Source organism: Symphalangus syndactylus, chromosome 2 (genome assembly GCF_028878055.3).
Source record: "Symphalangus syndactylus isolate Jambi chromosome 2, NHGRI_mSymSyn1-v2.1_pri, whole genome shotgun sequence".
Taxonomy (NCBI): Eukaryota; Metazoa; Chordata; class Mammalia; order Primates; family Hylobatidae; genus Symphalangus; species Symphalangus syndactylus.
In genome coordinates, this window is record NC_072424.2 from 115,537,010 (window position 1) to 115,550,302 (window position 13,293).

General features: G+C 40.7%; 1 long non-coding RNA gene across 1 annotated transcript; it reads right to left on the reverse strand.

Moving 5' to 3' along the window:
* Nucleotides 1–4,783: 4,783 nt before the first annotated feature.
* On the reverse strand, nucleotides 4,784–12,995 carry LOC129474197 (uncharacterized). Its single transcript, XR_010116894.1, has 2 exons — nucleotides 12,790–12,995; nucleotides 4,784–5,210 (listed from the first exon to the last, which is right to left on the reverse strand). It is a non-coding gene; the product is annotated as an uncharacterized lncRNA (long non-coding RNA).
* Between the last annotated feature and the right edge of the window lie 298 nt (nucleotides 12,996–13,293).

Consider the following 13,293-nt stretch of genomic DNA (forward strand, 5'->3'; position numbering starts at 1 on the left):
TCGCTTCCTCTTCTTCCCAATTGTCCCCTGTTATGCCAGGCTGTCCTGTTTTCTCACCTGAATAAACAGATTCCCAGTGTCTCACTTCACCCTCCTTTCCTGCGTCTGCCCCATTCACTCGCATCGTCTCCTCACGCCGCCATGAAATAGTGAGAATGAATTCTGTCTTTTCTCTCTGCATCACCAGTGTCAAGCACAGTCATATGGAATAAACTCCCCTCAAAATGTTTGATGGATGAATAACTAGGTAGAGGAATGAATGAATTAAACCTTCTGTGCAAGTACCATTTTTATAAGATAGTGTCTGAATATGAGCTGCTATTCTCTGCAGTTCAATAAGCATAAATATTTGTTATAGATTTGGCATTGTTCTAGGTACTGGAGATGTGAAGATGAGTTAGATATAGTTCCTGACATTCGATTACCACCCAGTGAGCAAGATGGGCTGTATTAGTTAGAGTTCTCTAGAGAAACAGAGCCAACAGGATAGACAGATTGATAGGTAGATAGGGATTTATTTTAAGGGATTGTCTCGTGCAATTTTGGGGGCAGGCAAGTCAAAATTTGCAGAGATCAGCAGGCTAGAGACTCAGAGAACTAATGTTGCAGTTCTAGTCTGAAGACAGACTGGAGGCAGAGTTCCCCCTTCATTAGGGGACCTCAGATTTTTTTCTTTTTTTCTTTTTAAGGCCTTCAACTGATTAGCTGAAGCTCACCATCATTATGGAGAGTAATCTGCTTTGCTTAGTCTGCTGATTGAACTATTAGTCATATCTAAAAAATACTGTCACAGCCATTTCTAGACTGCTATTGGCCTAACATCTGAGCACCATAGCCTAGCCAAGATGTCACATAAAAACTATCACACAGGCATATAGGCAGATGATGATAACATAATGCCTACTATTGCATTTCTGCAAAGTAAACTAGGTCTTTCTTTCACGAGAAGTTCTCTATACACTTTGGCATTCCAAAGCTAACATTTGTGAACTGCTTTCTCTGTAAATGCCATGCACTCTACAGGGTGCATTCATAAGCGTGGCTTCAATCCCTACAACAATCTGTGATGTGGGTATTGTTCTCGCCTTTTACAAGTGAAAGAGGTCCAAGTAACATGCATGAGGTTCCACTGCTGATGTGTAGTGGGGCTGAGATTTGAGTCCAAGCCTCTCCACTACTCCAAGTTCAATAATCTTCGCTGTACATCATGATACTTTAAAAAAACATATCTAGCTTGAAGCTTAGCTTTTCCTAAAAGAAGCACTTCTTTAGCCAGGAATACTGTAGTATCACTAGATTTTGTAACAAGAATCATTTACCCCCTCTCCAAGCCCCACCACACACATACACACGAGGATGTGAATCAGTGCTACCAGCTCATTTCCTATTGGCTATGAAGCTGGGAGAGGACCATGACTGGCCACAATCTTATTGGGTCCTATTGAATCAATAAGCTGAAAAGGGAGCTTCCCAAATATCACTATTATGACTGAGTTTTTGTCACACACACTAAAAAATTGTCTCCTTAACTCCAAGCCAGTCACAGACCACATAGCCGCTAGTCTTTCTCAATAGACAAGACAGAATTGTTGGCACTAGATTTACCTGTTAACTATCTGCTCAATATATAAAGAATATTCTGCTTTAAACTTGCCACAATTAAGTAGGAAATGAACTGCAAATGAAAAATACATTGTCTCTGGAGCTCTAACTTTTAACAGGAAAGCAAAGACACATGATATGAATACACGAATACAGTAATTATTTATTAATAGCCTACTAGGCGCCAAACAATGTTGGCCTTCCAAGGAAACAAAATGAATAGAAATAATCTCATACCTCAAGGTTGCACCGAATGCGGAGAAAGAGAAGAAGTGATATTTATTCAGTGGCTTTCATATGGCAGTCATTTTATCTCATTTAATCCTAACAATCCCATGAGATAGATAGCATCATCCCTTTATACAGATTAGGAAATTTAGTCTTTGCGAAATGGAGTGACTTGCCTGAGATCACACAGCTAGTAAATACTGATAACTTAAACCAGATCTCTATCTAAATCCAGAGCTCATGAACCTTCCACTGATCACACTGCAGAGAAGATAAAACAAATATATAAACCACTATAGCTAGCATGGACATATAACACCAAGAAGGGGTCAAGTAAAGTTTAAGGAATCTGGAGATGTTATTGGAAATGGTCTTTAGAAAGAACAGATGGTATTTTTCAGGCAGAGATGAGAAAGAGCATTTCAAAGGAGAGGAAAGAGCTGGAGTGAGACTTGGAGGGAGAAGTAGAAGGGGTTTGGAGGATAAGAGTTGGAAAAGCTTTCTTGGCATTTTAAAAACAGGATGATCCTCTTAGAAGGGGTAACTAATATAGAATAGAGTAGAGCAGATTAGAAGATAAGGAGACTGGGTGGGAGATCCTTGTAAGTGTCTTAGAGAGCACCTGCAGGAAGGGAAGGAAAGACAGATTTGAGAGAAATCACAGAAGAGGATTGTAGGTGATCCTGAACTGAATGATGCACCAGTGAGTTCAGAATGATGTAGAAGAATGAAACCAAATGCATTGTCAGAGTAGGTGACCAGATAAAAGTCATGCAGTAGAGGTCTCAATTAAGATGAAAGGCAAAGCAGAAAGAGGGAAGGAGGGAGGCAGAAAAGGAAGGGATTTCCTAATGTGCTGTCCTGAAAGTGGAGTCGGTCTGAGTTGCGACCAAGCACAAGGTGTGGCCTCCTGGGGAGTGGCTGAGACAGAGCTCATCCAAGTGGAAGACACCAGAAGATTATGAATCTGGAAGTCACCAGGAAATCTGGCAGTGAATTACATGGAAAGGATGTCAGTGCTGCAGAGACTGAAACCATGAAAGAATGTGAGAAAAAAGTCTTCAGAATTAGAAGTAACTGGGCAAAGAAGGGCAGAAAAGTCAAAAGTTTACAGCAAATCAGAAAAAATAAGTTGTCTACAAAATGGATGATGCATTATCCTGCAATCATAGTGAGCATTTCCATTGGAAAAATTAATAATAATAGTTAGAATCTCACTTCTTCCTTCTTAGGGGAAAATGACATATTAGGTGTATTCATATAGGGTATTGCCTTTTTCATATTTGCTAGCAAGGAATGTCAAGAGAGGCAACTGGTGCTATCAGATAACATTGAAATGCCTCACCCTCACATTTCCTCACCTGTCCTGTGACCCACCTAGCCTGCATAAACCCAGTGAAGAAGAGAAAGATCAAAGTTGAGCAAATTCTCTTCCATTTTTGTTGAGTCAATCACTTGCTATCACAGGAACAGGCATGCATGTTTAAGGACACCCTGCCCATCTGTATCTCTTGTGCTGTCAAGATGAATGCAAAGTGTTAGTTCATGTAATGTGCAAGAAGACATGCAGCCTGGGTGAATAACTTCTGATCAGCATATAGTATAAGAGAAAAGTCTGTCCAGCATGGAACTGAGCTGCATTCCAGCCCCATGACATGGCATCAAGTTTGGCAAGTGGGTCAGCAATTGTGCTCCAGTTGTTCCTTCTATTATCTACAGGGTTTTGCAAGCCTGGAACTTCCACCCGCCGAAAGCAGACTGCGGGAGCTTATCTGGCGTTTGTTAGTGCAGAGCTCACTGTGTTGTCATGCGTTGTCTAGTTTAGGCTTGATTCCACTGTCACATAATCCAAGGGAAAATGAAGAGCTCTGTGGACTGATCTCCATTTAATTTCAATTTTTCTATTGTTAGTGCTCTGCCTGCTAGGGAATTCCAGAAAGTGTTGCTTAATAATTACAAGGTAGGTCATAGCAAAGAAATGAATGGTGTAGCTGTCAGTCATAAGGGAAGTCTGGGGAAAATAGCCCTGGTTGCTGGCAACTGACTAGATGCATTTGCTTTATGCTGACATTAGAATCTCATTTGGAAGCAACGTGGGAGGTCAGTGAGTCCAGCTGCTCTCTCAGAGCAGCAGCACTGGAATATGGTCTTTTTTTTTTTTTTTTTCTTGCTCAGTCACCCAGGCTAGAGTGCAGTGGCACAATCTCAGCTTACTGCAACCTTCACCTCCCAGGTTCCAGCAATTATCATGCCTCAGCCTCCTGAGTAGCTGGGACCACAGGTGTGTGCCACCATACCCAGCTGATTTTTATATTTTTAGTAAAGATGGGGATTTTGCCATGTTGGCCAGGCTAGTCTCGAACTCCTGGCCTCAAGTCATCCACCCAGCTCAGCCTCCCAAAGTGCTGGGATTACAGGCGTGAGCTACCGTGCCTGGTCCTGGAATACGGTCTTTTGGGCTCAGAGAGCTGGCTACCTCATAATACATACAGCTGTATTACCAAGATGGCCTTGCATTTTCTCCCCATTGGGTTTAGTTTTCATAACTATATTAAGAGCTAATATTTAGTGAGTGCCCACTATGTGCCATGCATTGTGCTAGTTCTTTAAATACATTATCTCAAATAGTCCTCACAATAAACCAGTAGGGTAGGCACTTTTATTTCCATTTTTCCAGATAGGATACAGAGTCAAGCCCTGTGGAGTCAGGATTTGAACACACATCTGCAGGTCTGGAGGACGATAGAACCTATCTTGTCTTTACTCACGTTCCATGCTGGTCCCCAGGGCCCCAGTGCTGTACATTCCATGATGCAATCAAGATTCATTTGGAATTCTCTGAAGTGCTCCAGCAGGCCTTGTGCAACTCGAAGCTTCTGTCAACTCCTGTCTGGGGATGACATAAATCTACAGCTTCTTTCGCAATAATACTAGTAATAACAACAACGACAGGTTTTTCAATAATTTGCATATGTATTCTTTTATTTTATCCTTACAAAAGTCTTATAAAATGGGTAGAACAGATAGTTTACAGTTCAGTTTGCAAATAAGAAACCAAGACTCAGGTAAGTAATTTAAATTCTCCAAGTCACAGCTAGTAAAGTGTGGAATCCAGGAATTAAACCCACATCTTCTAAGCTCAAGGCCCGTGGGTCTCAGAGTGTGGCAACTGAACCAGTAGCATCCAGGAATTTGTTTTAAACAAACATTCTCAGGGCCCAGCACAGACCTAATAAATCTGAAACTCTGGGGATGGGTCCAGCCATCTGTGTTGGAACAAGCCTCCAGGTGACAGGGGTGCACGCTCAAGCTTGGTCTAGGCCAGTGCTTCTTCCATTGCCTGGCGTGGTGTTCACTCCACCACCTCTAGTTCTGACCCTCTGCAATGAATGAAAAGAGAAAAAAGTGAACTGGTCTAACAGAATCTTTTGTATCTGAAGTGCAATTTCATCAGTGACTTCTTAAGATTATGCCTGAGGTTTTTGGTGTTGGGAAAAAAAACACATCTCAGTCCCAACAGAGGAGATTAATAAAGCCCATTGAACTTCATTTATTTTCTCACAGGGAATGAAAGGGTGACAATTCTCCAAAATAGGGATTGCATTTTTCCTACTTATAAAGAATCTTATCTCAACAACATCTCTTCTATGAAATACAACACCATCATAATCACAAATGGCTTTTTTAAGAGTTGTTTTTTTTTGTTTTGTTTTGTTTTGAGACAGGATCTCGCTCTGACACCCAGGTTGGAATGCAATGGTGTGGTCAGGGCTCATTGCAACCTCAACCTCCTGGGCTTAAATCACTCCTCCTGCCTCAGCCTCTCAAGTAGCTGGGACTACAGGTGTGTGCAACCAAACCTGGCTAATTTTTTATTTTTTTGTAGAGACAGAGTCTTGCTATGTTTCCCAGGCTGGTCTTGAACTCTTGTGGTCAAGCAATCCTCCCGCTTTGGCCTCCCAAAGTGCTGGGATTACAGGCATGGGCCACCGTGCCTGGCTAGGAGTTTTATTTTTGATAGGATTTTGCCTATAACATTAAATAAAGAAAATATTTTCCAATGAACTGTTTATTAAAAATTAGCAATATTTATCTAAATATTAATCTCAGATAAGCATTTAATGACTAATGGAAACTGGAGGTGGGGGACCCAAGCAAATAGCCATCAAAATCAGTAGAAATAACACTTATGTAAAATAAATATTCATTAGGGAGAAAGTGCTGCACAGCACATAGGAACATTGTCTTTAAAGTCAAATGGCCCTGGGATCCAGCACGGCTCTGCCACTTACTTGCTACCTATGGGACTCAGAGCAAGTCATCTGTCTATCCTCAGCTGGACTTTATGCATCTGAAAAATGGAATCATAATTGAACCCACTCAAAGAGTTGTCCTGAGAATTAAATTAGCTCACATATGAAAAATACTTAAAACACAGTGACCTCTGCATAGTAAGGACTCAGACTGTTAGCAATTATTTTTGTGTTTTAAGTGGCAAATATGTGCCATGTGCATAGTAGATCAGATGCCAGGGACAGAAAAACGAATAGCATGTGAACCTTGCCATCGGATCCTTCAAGGCTACTCTTTCACTCTATTCTACAAAGTCTGTTTCTGTTTTGGTTTATTTTTAATGTAGCACTTGGAACATATCCTGAATTTACATATAACCTGGCAGGGCTGGGCTGGCTACCGGTAAGATTTCTTTTATAAGTACTTAAGATACCATCAATGATAAGACACATTATTTCAGGTACTGTTCAAAAAAAAAAAAAAAACACTGCTAATCATAATTATAAGATGTCATTGACTGTGAAATACTCCCTAATTTCAATTCAAGAAGCAGTAGAAAAAAATTTTGGTTTTAGAATTCATGCAATGTAGTATTTCCATTTCCCGTCACCGCCTAGAACCCACAAAGAAACACTCTGCCTGGGCCATATCTGTATTAAGGGATGGAATGGGAAGTGGCTCACAAAAAGGATATTTCACAGTAGATCGGAACTGGCTTTGAAGAAACTTTCTGAGTCAGAAAATAAATAAAACATCAATGGCAGATACCCTGCACCAAGAGAACAGTATGCTTCTGGAGCTGCCGGTGCACTCTATAAAAATGACCGCAGTCAGGTCCAGTAAAAGTCCACTTATTTGGCTCCTACTCTTTGCCATTCATTGTTAGGTGGAGGGCTACCAGCAAAATCACATCTATTCTCTCTAGATATTCACATACTGGTAGGAGAGGTAGACACGTAAACAGAATGCAGAGGATGGTTTCAATGTAGAAATATGCGAAGTCTAGAAATAGTACAAGAAAAATGAGGCATTAGGGGAGGAGAGGGAGTAAGAAGTGTGGCTAAAGAAGGCTCCTTGAGAAGGCAATGCCTGAGCAGGTTTTGAAAGATAACTAAGAGCTGAATAAGCATTTGGTGAAAGCAACAACGCTAATAAAAAATTGTGGGTGTTATGTCTATTTCAGCTAATGTTGTTTTTCCACAACTGTAGATTGGATGCCCTACCTCGGCTAATCAGGAGAGAGCTTGTGAAAGAGCTGTACAAATATCTTTCTGCCAGAACCAGTGAATCTGGAAGCTCATATGAAGTCACTCATTATTTTGACACATACACACACACACACACAGACACAAAACAAAATGAAAAAGAACCCGGCACAGACTTGGTACTTTTTGTTTTCATGGCTTTAGAAAAAACAAAACAAAACAAAACACAGCGTTAGAATTGAGTCTTAAAGAGAAGTTGAGATATCACATTTCTTTCCAATTCTTCATATTGGATTCCGCAAGAGAAATAAAGGGGCGGGGGATGCATTGTAATAAGAAATAACATGCATCATGAAATTGTTAAACAAGGCTGGGCATGGTGGTTCACGCCTGTAATTCCAGCACTTTGGGAGGCCGAGGTGGGCAGATCACCTGAGGTCAGGAGTTCGAGACCAGCCTGGCCAAGATGGTGAAACCCCATCTCTACTAAAAATACAAAATTTAGTGGGGCATGGTGGTGCGTGCCTGTAGTCCCAGCTACTTTGGAGGCTGAGGCAGGAGAATTGCTTGAACCCAGGATGCGGAAGTTGCAGTGAGCCGAGATCACCCCCACTGCATTCCAGCCTGGGTGACAGAGTGAGATGCAGTCAAAAAAAAAAAAAAAAAAAAGAAAGAAAGAGAAAGAAAGAATGAAAGAAAGAAAGGAAGAAAGAAAGAGAAGGAAAGCGAGAGAGAGAAAGAAAGGAAGAAAGAAAGAGAAATTGTTAGACAATACAAATAAATCAAAGCAGGGGGATGGAGGAGCATGTGTGATTTTTCTCAAAGGGGGGGGTTTTGCAAGGAATGGTCTATGTTAGCTTGTAAAGTATGTACAAAATCCATTTTTCTCTGGGCACTTGTCCAATTCTGTCTCTTTTCCACTTTCAGTCAGTGCTGATCGTGTGGTAAAGCTTTTTTTATTCAGAAAGAACTCTAGTCAACCTTGACACTTTTTTTTTTTTTTTTTTTTAAGATGGAGTCTCGCTCTGTCACCCAGGCTGGAGTGCAGTGGCGTGATCTCGGCTCACTGGAAACTCTGCATCCCGGGATCATGCCATTCTCCTGCCTCAGCCTCCCGAGTAGCTGGGACTACAGGCGCCTGCCACCACGCCCAGCTAATTTTTTGTATTTTTAGTAGAGATGGGGTTTCACCATGTTAGCCAGGATGGTCTCAATCTCCAGATCTCGTGATCCACCCACCTTGGCCTCCCAAAGTGCTTGGATTACAGGCGTGAGCCACCGCGCCTGGCCGACACTTCTAAACTTAGCAATCCATTTCTTTGACCCTATCAGTTTGTTGTCACTTCCAATCTAGGGCCCCTCAAATGGCAGAAGTAACTTGAACGCAAATTTAATGATGTTTCTTCCTTGTTTCATTTTATAGCCGTCATTCGTCAAATTGCCTTCTTCCTACATCTGCCACCTACTATACACCCTCATTGACACTCTGAACAACATACCAGATAAAATCAGTTTGTTCACAGATCATATGCCAAGGCAACCATATACCAGGCAATTCAATTTTGAACTTTCTGGGATTTCAGGGAGAATTTATCCACAAAGAGTATATGCAGAGCCCAGGCTCCCCCTGAAAAATATTCTGAATCAGTTGCAAAATTCCCATGACACTAATTACAATTAGGCAGAGATAGACAAGAAGATAAGAGTATGGCTCCAATCAAGAAGACTTCATCCCATATAAATGTTTGCATGGCAACCATGAGATCATGAATGCAAACAGCTAGCACAGGGCCTGGTATGTAAAACCATCAAAAGCTTAGTTTCCTCCTTGTGGGGCTATCTCAAAGGCATCCCACCCTAATCTGAGGTAACAAGTATTCTGGAAGAATCCAAAGCTGTGGAAGAGGAGAAACACAGAGGAAAGAGGAAGTTGTTTGATTTGTGTTGGTTTGTTTTTTATCAGAACCTGTTTCAGCATTCTTACAGGGAAAAGCCAAGCCTTACCATCTTCCTCATTATTAAACAAGCTTAGAAAGCCTGCAAAATCTTATTATTTAGCAGACATTGGTAGCATATACTGTGTATCAATGGAACTGAATGCTCAAGTTAGAGCATAAATAATTTTTGTACATAATTTATATGTTTCTGTAAAGCAAAAGGAATTATGTTTTCATCAGAAGCTTTTCTCACGTTATTGCCAAACTCCCTCTTTTTTCTGTCTGATGTAAGGTCACACTGTTGCACAATTGGGAGCACTGGGGTAATAACGGGAGACAGAAAGGACAGGGAACCATGCATTTCAATTTGTTCAAATACATTGGTAACTCATCTCTGTCTTCTCCACACTTCCTCCTGGCTCTGTGGGTCATGGTAGAGGAACAATTACGTGGAATAAATCAAATATGAATGACTGCTTTCCCCCTCCAGCTCTCTTCCCTATTTCCTCCTTGTGATGAGCTTATCACTTTTCCCTCCAGAGTTGTAAATAAAGGCTTCTAGGGTTCTCACAGCTCCAGAGAGAAGTAGTCCCCTCCTATCAGCCCTAACAAACTGTTGTTCAGCAAATCGTGATGAGAACATTATGATTTAGAGTATCTAATTAATTTCTAACTAATATTAATATTTTGGCCTGGCGCAGTGGCTTGTACCTGTAATCTCAGCACTTTGAAAGGCCGAGGCACCACTTCGCCTGTTCTATTTGTTTTCTATAACAAAAATCAAGCCCAGAGCACTTAAGTGCTTCATTCAAAAACCACCCACAAGGTAGTGGTGGAGGTACATATTGAGGTAAGAATCTTTCTACCACATCATGATACTCCTGAGTCAACCCCATGGATATGCTATATTGAGTCATGAAAATTTGACAATATATTTGGGATAATAGTCTGAGGATCTTACCCAACATAAATACAATTTGCCAACATTTTCACTTATATTCTAAAGCAACATGCTCACAACTGACAATTATGTCTTCATTTTATGCTTTTGTAATAAGGTAGTCTGTCTAGTCTACCTTATTACTAACTCTGGTTACCCTTTGTTGTCTAAACAAGTACCTAGGTTTGACTCATGGCAATGTCTCTTCTCTGGATCTGTTCCTCTGGCCATGCCTCAGTTATCACAATGTCTTCCTAATGCAGTTTCAATGGCCAGCAAAAGACATGCTTGTGCACTAAGAAGAGTACTTTCCAGTCCAATGAGAAACAAAAGTTCCCGTGAACTCCCTTTGATAGTTACACATTCAATATTCACTCATTCATTCATTTACGAATTTCTTCTGAAGTCCCAGGCACTGGAGTAAGTGCTGCAGAGGCCAATGCCTAATAAGATACTGTCCCTGGACTCATGGAGCCCATAGTCTCATGAGGACAAAATGTGTAAACCCTGCACTGTGAATATGGCCAGAGAAAGCAGTAAATAATCGAGATGCTTTGGGGAGTGGAGAGGAAGGAGCCATGCCTGGGGAGGATGGGAAACAGCCTTATCTAAATATGCCAAATCCAAGCAGTCAAGACACCTAGATTCTAAAATTTTTATAAGAACAATCTCATTTCCTTTGATGGAGAAGACACAGCCCAGCTGTGATCTAGTATCTGGGCATTCTGATCACAGGAGCAAAAGGTCAGGAGTCATTGCCTGATCACCAAACAGAACAGAAGGGTGGATCTCAGGACCTGGAGAGTGGGGATAGATGGTCAGAATTAGAGAGAATCGACCACAGAAAATCTATTTGAAAAGCAAGCCAGCCATCTGTAAGCCTCTTGAGAGAGAGTCAAACCACACAGTTTTGAAACAAATTCTCAGCTGCATGAGCAGGCAGGTGGATCAGCCTGGGCTAACTCTGGGAGATCTAATCAGTTGCAGGTGCATTTTGGGTGTTTTAAGAGCATGTTAGTCATGGGGTAAACTGTCACTTTGCACAGTTGAGGTTGAGGCATAGAACTAGTACTTTCTCTTTACTGGAGTTGCTGCCCCACCTGAGCCAGTGTGAGCTCCCAGTCATGCATGGGCCTGGGAGATGTCCAAATCGAATCGCTGTCTTGCCTAAATCTCAGAGCTCTCCAACAACACTAGTTACCTCTCAGGGCTAGGACAAGGATGAGGCAAGAGAGGCACCGAGAATAAGATATAACTCAGGTTCCCACTCTGCACCGCCTTGAGCAAGACCAAGTTCTTCCTTAGATCCTGCCTCTTTCTCCAGAATGGCTTTCTAATTCTAGGAGGAAGAAGGGCTTCAATGATTCTATGGCAGGGGGCACTTACTATAAAAGAGAAATGTGGGACAGGGAGGAGCCTGGTCGATTTCCCAAGGACCTCTGACCAAAAATTCCTGTTGAATTTTTACAGAGATGTTGGTCAGAGGATACAAAATTTCAGTTAGACAGGAGAAATGTTCAAGAGACCTATTGTGCAACTGATGACTATAGTCAATAACAATAGGTTGTATTATTGAAAATTACGAGAGTAGATTCCAAGTGTTCTCACCACACACACACACACACACACACGTGAGGTAATACATGTGTTAATTAGCTCGATTTAGCCATTCCACAATGTATGCATATTTCAAAACAACATGTTGCACATGAGAAATATATATAATTTTTGTCATTTAAAAAACTAGTTTAGAAAAATTTCTATTGGCAGAGTCTCAAAAGCAATGGTACTCATAGTGCCCAATCTCAAATTACTAATGGGGTTTTTCTGTGATTTATTTTTTTAAAGGAAACAATCTCTTGTCTCCTTCCATGTGTCTCCTTCACTTCTCCCAGTCGAAAATGCATTTCTCAGCATCTCCCTTCTCTGCTCATTGAAAACAGATTCAAAATATAAGCCCCTGAGAAAAAATTTCTTGTGTAAGCCATATTTTTAATTCTGTTGTGGCTTAACCCTTGGTTGTAACACCAGAGCCCTGCTAAGAACTATCAGCTCTAATGTTTAAACACTATTTTAAGACTAATACATATTTATTACAATGTCACCTGGGTTTCTCTTCTGAATGAGAGTTTAAGCCAACAATCATTTTTATAAACAGAGCAATAACCACAAAATACTCAACAAATTAAATACATGGTTTAACTATCTAATCCGGAGAGGACACATAGGCATTACTATTTAGATAATATATCTTATTTTTTTATTATCCAATTTGCCTCTACTTCATTGTTTTCCTTTTTAAAAAATAAGGCTAGTATTATCATAAACTGGTATCCATGGCTTCCTTTTCATTAAGTTTTCTTTTTCTCATTATCTTCACTCACCTTAAAAAAAATACTATTTGGGAAAGAGGAAGAAACTAAGGGGGAAAATAATTTGCAAGGCAGGAGAGAGACATTTCCTCTACATGACACCATGGCTCCAAAAGCATTGGGCAGATTTTCCACAAAGGATAAGGAAAGAACTAAACATGTTCTATTTCACAAAATTACAGACAGATTATTGGATGCAAGATGGATTGTACCTCAGAAAGAGCACATCCTTCCGTCAATGCATACTGGTCATAGAGTCTCATAAAATATTTTCAAACAGCTGAGGGCAAGCCCCGAGATGAGAAGTCCCTTCATGCTGGGTTTCCAGGCAGAGGTCACTTTGCCATTGAGCTTGTATGCTGCTCAGCTGACGCAGGAGTTAAGTAAAAGCCTCCAGCAGCACAGAAATGTGGGTCTTTCCCTCAGTGATTCATCACTATCAGCAATCAGACAAACTGTCTCACAAGGTCTGAGCATAAATTACTTCATCTCCACCAATTTGGGTTTAACCATCATTAAACTCTGAATGCACTTGGAAAACACCTTGTTCATTTGTTACTTACTATTAACTCTAGGATATTTTATATATGGTTGACCACAAGAAGACAGCGATGATAAAATACTGCAATTACCCAACCATAACTTTAAGAGAAATCCTCTCATGTTTAGAACTCTGTATAATTCATTAATAATATCCATCAATATCTATGAATATA